Below are 6,106 nucleotides of genomic sequence, written 5' to 3'. Positions count from 1 at the left end.
TTCTTTTTCTTTGTTTGGCCGCTCCAGGCAGCACATGGGATCTTAGTTCCCCTTACCAGGGATTGAACCCATGCCACCTGCATTGGAAGCATGGAGTCTTAACCACTGGACTCCCAGGGAAGTCCCTCTTCTCTCACAGCCTTGACAAACTTCCTACCTCAGGTAGCAGCCTGAGGGGCAGCATACTGTCCCTGTGGGGCCTGGCAACTGGAATGCCTGCCTCCTCTACCCCTGCTTCTGAACCCCTCTCAAGTCTTAGTATTTCTGCTTGCAGGGTAGGGAGAACTGTGGAGTCCTGGCCTTCAGACTTTGTGCTCCTGCATAGAGTGCTTGCCTTCCTGAGCCCTCACAACCCACTCTTACCCATCTCCTCCATCTTTCTGTCTCTCTGGACACAGCAAAGAAACATACTTTAAGGATATGTGAGCAGGTGTGATTTTGTGGAAGAGGTGTGTAGGTGGGTGAGAGGGTGTGCATTATGATGTACGAGGGAGGGTGTGCATTTGTGCAAACCCTAAATGTGACTGACGCTTTGTGGGTGGATGGGGAGAGGATGTGTGTGTGTGACTGGAGGAGGTTGGCTGCCTGTGCAAATACATGCCTGCAAAAATCTCCCTTCCTTTTGTAAATGCATTGCTTGGAAGGAAACTAATCAAATCAACAGGAAATGTGTTTGACCTAACATAGGAGCAGATCTCCAAGTGGTTCCTGTTCTCAAAACAGAAGCAGAGCCAGCTATGATCTATCCCACCAGAGAGGAAAGGCCAGCAGCAGCCCCTTATTATGGGTGGAGCCTGGTTGGTCCTTGGCATCACCCTACTCATGTGAAATAAGTATCTGCCCATTCTCTGCCTTTTACAATCCATGACTGTCCAAGGAAGTCAAGGAGCAAGAAAAGACAAAGGCAAAACTGGAAATAAAAGCCACCTGCCCACAGCAGCAGAACACCTTGATAATAATTTTTAGCAGTCTCAGGAAGTAGCTGCTTCAGCTTTCTCAGAGTTAGGACTCCTCCTCCACGAGAGAACGAAGTCACGGGGTCATGGCAGTCTTGCTGGCCCTGTGAGCAAGGGTATATTCTTTCCCAACTACTGCTTAAAGAGGTTAAGAGTTGGGAAGTTTCCTTTAAGGAATGGGGCAGCCAACGGAATCAGTTCCTCATCACCTTAGAGAAGCAGGAAATCTATGACTTTGGGGTTTGGAGGTGTGATGTCACGGGTGCTGGGGACTATTGCTGTACCTGCCAAACGCCCCTTGCCTGAAATCTGTAAATCAGAAACAGTGCCACACCTTGCTCAGTTGACGATAAAGCAAAAAAGTAAGTTTCTAGGAGAGACCGCACTCTGAAAGGGGGATTTTCAAATGAGCAGATTTTTCCCCAAAAGTAGGAAATAGGAAGAGAGCAGTAAGTCTGGGGTTTCTGAAATAGCAAGTGAGTCCAAACATGTGGGGAAAAAAACCAACTGTACTCTTCAAAATTTCACTGAGGGATGGCCCTCAGAAGAGTGTAGTAAGTATGTGTGTGTGTGAATGGCATGTATCTGGCTGTCTATAGTTCTTTTTTTGAGCTGCTTTAATAACTACATGGTAATTTAGGCTATTAAAAAAAATTTTATTATGAAATATGTTAAACATACGCACAAGTAAAACAGTATAATGAATCCCCAAAGGACCCTTCATTCTGCTTCGATGATTATCTTAGCCAATTGTGTTGTATTATTCCAATTTATTTTTAGTCTTTTGCTGGAGTTCTAAAACCAAATCTTAGCCATATAATTAATTTCAGCTGTAAATATTACACTGTGTATCTGTAACAGGCTTTAAAAAACTCACCCATATAGAGATTCAGATAGTTACATATAGAAATATTTATAGATATGTGTATATGTTACACATACACATATATTCCCTTTGTCAGCTGAGAAGGGCCCAAAAGCAAGACACTCCAGTAACAATGAGTATATCTAGCACCCAAATCTTGGTTTCTAATACCATTTTCCAATATAAGAGAACCAAAGGTCCTTGGAGAAATGGCTGATTCTAGGACTGGGGCAGGAAATATACAAGATGAGTTTGGAGCATTTTGTAGTACCAGAAAGTAAGGAAGTGTTCAAAAACAAAAGCACAAAACACAAATCAAGCATATACACTCAGGGAATTCTGTCCAGTGGTTAGGACTCCAAGTTCTCACTACTGAGGGACCTGGTTCAATCCCTGGTCATGGGACCGAAATCCCACAAGCCACGTTATGGCCAAAACACACACACACACACACACACACACACAATGATGGGATATATCAAAGGGTCAAATATAAGTATATGTGGAGTCACTTGGATAAGGCGCAGGTCAGCACCATGGGGCCCAGCTGGCTAGGGTCCGGTGGGGCGATGTCTTTGCCGCTGCCCAGAAGGGCCCGCGGGTCTCCTGCAGGAGGTGGGCTGGCGCCTCGGCGGACAATGTGTACGATGTGGTGGTGTCAGGGGGAGGCCTGGTAGGCGCCTCTATGGTTTGTGCCTTAGGACATGATATTCACTTTTGTGACAAGAAAATCCTGTTGTTAGAAGCAGGTCCAAAGAAAGTGCTGGAGAAATTGCCAGAAACTTACAGCAACAGGGTCAGCTCCATCTCCCCTGGCTCTGCAACCCTTCTCAGTAGTTTTGGTGCCTGGGACCACATCTGCAACATGAGATACAGAGCCTTTCGGCGAATGCAGGTGTGGGATGCCTGCTCAGAGGCCCTGATAATGTTCGATAAGGATAATTTAGATGACATGGGCTATATAGTGGAGAACGATGTCATCATGCATGCTCTCACTAAGCAGCTGGAGGCTGTGTCAGACTGAGTGACCGTTCTGTACAAGAGCAAAGCAATCAGCTATACCTGTCCCATGAACATGCAGCAGAGCTGGTCAGCATGGAGGAGGAGGAGTTTGTGGATGCCATTAACTCTGCCTTTTGGAGTGATGTGAACCACACAGACTTCATCGACTCAGCTGGCTCCATGCTGCAGTCCGCGGTTGCCTTTCTGAAGCCCACTAGAGTCTCAGCTCGCCAGCTGCCCCGCAGTGTAGCCAGGGTGGACGCAAAAAGCCGAGTCCTGTTTCCTCTTGGGTGGGGACATGCTGCCGAGTATGTCCGGCCTCGGCTGGCCCTCATTGGAGATGCAGCCCACAGGGTCCATCCACTTGCAGGGCAAGGTGTCAACATGGGCTTTGGGGATATCTCCAGCTTGCTTCATCACCTCCGTACTGCAGCCTTCAATGGCAAAGACTTAGGCTCCGTGAGCCACCTCACAAGTTATGAACAGACAGACAGCGTCACAGCACTGCTCTTCTGGCTGCACAGACCTACTGAAAAGGCTCTATTCCACCAGGCTACCCTTCTCGTGCTGCTCAGGACCTGGGGCTTGCAGGCTACAAATGCAGTGTCTCCACTCAAAGAACAGATTATGGCCTTTGCAAGCAAATGAATACTCTTCTTCTGGAGATTATGTTGATGAAAAATGAATACCGAACATCTTTTTCCAAGACCATAACGTCATTTCAAAATTGAATAAATTTACATTAAAGATCTAAATGTAAGACCAGAAACTATAAAACTCCTAGAGGAGAACATAGGCAATACACTCTCAGACATAAACCACAGCAGGATCCTCTATGATCCACCTCCCAGAATTCTGGAAATAAAAGCAAAAATAAACAAATGGGATCTAATTAAAATTAAAAGCTTCTGCACAACAAAGGAAACTATAAGCAAGGTGAAAAGACAGCCTTCTGAATGGGAGAAAATAATAGCAAATGAAGCAACTGACAAACAACTAATCTCAAAAATATACAAGCAACTTATGCAGCTCAATTCCAGAAAAATAAATGACCCAATCAAAAAATGGGCCAAAGAACTAAATAGACATTTCTCCAAAGAAGACATACGGATGGCTAACAAACACATGAAAAGATGCTCAACATCACTCATTATCAGAGAAATGCAAATCAAAACCACAATGAGGTACCACTTCACACCAGTCAGAATGGCTGCGATCCAAAAATCTGCAAGCAATAAATGCTGGAGAGGGTGTGGAGAAAAGGGAACCCTCCTACACTGTTGGTGGGAATGCAAACTAGTACAGCCACTATGGAGAACAGTGTGGAGATTCCTTAAAAAATTGCAAATAGAACTACCTTATGACCCAGCAATCCCACTGCTGGGCATACACACCGAGGAAACCAGAATGGAAAGAGACACATGTACCCCAATGTTCGTCGCAGCACTGTTTATAATAGCCAGGACATGGAAGCAACCTAGATGTCCATCAGCAGATGAATGGATAAGGAAGCTGTGGTACATATACACAATGGAGTATTACTCAGCCGTTAAAAAGAATTCATTTGAATCAGTTCTGATGAGATGGATGAAACTGGAGCCAATTATACAGAGTGAAGTAAGCCAGAAAGAAAAACACCAATACAGTATACTAACACATATATATGGAATTTAGAAAGATGGCAATGACGACCCTGTATGCAAGACAGGAAAAAGACACAGCTGTGTATAACAGACTTTTGGACTCAGAGGGAGAGGGAGAGGGTGGGATGACCTGGGAGAATGGCATTCTAACATGTATACTATCATGTAAGAATTGAATCGCCAGTCTATGTCTGACGCAGGATACAGCATGCTTGGGGCTGGTGCATGGGGATGACCCACAGAGATGTTATGGGGAGGGAGGTGGGAGGGGGGTTCATGTTTGGGAACACATGTAAGAATTAAAGATTTTAAAATTAAAAAAAATAATAAATAAAAATAAAATAAAATATCAAAAAAATGAGTATATGTGAATGACTATAATTTGTTAGTAATTAAAAAGTATATTATAAATTAATAAGTTAATTCATGGAAAGCATAGACAAATCTCCCATGCAGAATTACAAAAATTTATACTTTAAATATTACAAAGGTACTCCAGCCTCAAGGAGGGAGAGGACTTCAAACTCATAACCTCAGTCTAATCATGAGAAAATCATCAGACAAATCTCATCGGCGGGATATGGCACAAAATACCCTACCAGTACTATTCTAAAATGTCCAAGTCATCAAAAAAAACACAAAAAAAACCCTCTATGAAGCTGTGACAGCCAAGAGAAGCCTAAGAAGTCATGACAATGAAATGCAACGTGGTATCCTGGACGAAACAGGAAAAGGACATTAGGGAAAAGTTGAGGAAACCTGAATAAAGTACGGACTTCAGTAATACTATGTCAAATATTGGTTTATTAATACCAACAAACCTGCCATATTAATAATAGGTGCTACTATGTTTAGGATAAATTGAATGTTTCTTGCTTTATAATCCTGTAAAGCTAAAGCTATTCTAAAATAAAGTTTATTTTTCAAAAAAAACCACATCCATACCCAAAACATTAAAAAAACACATTTTATTTATTGACTTGTTTATTTAGCTGCACCACTTGGCTTGCAGGATCTCAGTTCCCAAGCAGAGATTGAACATGGGCCATGACAGTGAAAGCACTGAATTCTAACCACTAGACCACCAGGGCGGAGAAGGCAGTGGCACCCCACTCCAGTACTCTTGCCTGGAAAATCCCACGGACAGAGGAGCCTGGTAGGCTGCAGTCCATGGGGTCGCTAAGAGTTGGACACGACTGAGCGACTTCACTTTCACTTTCACACGTTGGAGAAGGAAATGGCAACCCACTCGTGTTCTTGCCTGGAGAATCCCAGGGACGAGGAAACCTAGTGGGCTGCTGTCTATGGGGTCACACGACTGAAGGGACTTAGCAGCAGCAGCAGCAGACCACCAGGGAACTCCCCATACCCAAAAAAATGTTTTAAAAATACTTAATAGTGTGTGTTTTAGATTTAGTTTTTCCAAACAGTCTCAAAAAGTATCATTTTATAGTATGTTTGTTTGAATCAGGATACAAACAAATCAGGACCACATATTTAATTATCAGCCCTGAGATTTCTTTGGAAGGAATGATGCTAAAGCTGAAACTCCAGTACTCTGGCCACCTCATGCGAAGAGTTGACTCATTGGAAAAGACTCTGATGCTGGGAAGGATTGGGGGCAGGAGGAGAAGGCGACA

The 6,106-nt window shown here is 43.7% G+C and overlaps 1 pseudogene; it reads left to right on the top strand.

Annotated features, from left to right (window-relative positions):
- The first annotated feature begins 1,209 nt into the window (after positions 1–1,209).
- On the top strand, positions 1,210–3,535 carry LOC138444215 (ubiquinone biosynthesis monooxygenase COQ6, mitochondrial pseudogene; annotated as a pseudogene).
- Positions 3,536–6,106: the final 2,571 nt, after the last annotated feature.

The sequence above is a fragment of the Ovis canadensis genome, chromosome 7 (genome assembly GCF_042477335.2).
Source record: "Ovis canadensis isolate MfBH-ARS-UI-01 breed Bighorn chromosome 7, ARS-UI_OviCan_v2, whole genome shotgun sequence".
Classification (NCBI taxonomy): Eukaryota; Metazoa; Chordata; class Mammalia; order Artiodactyla; family Bovidae; genus Ovis; species Ovis canadensis.
The sequence above is the reverse complement of the archived record's forward strand: the minus strand, read 5'-3'. Positions and strand labels throughout refer to the sequence as shown.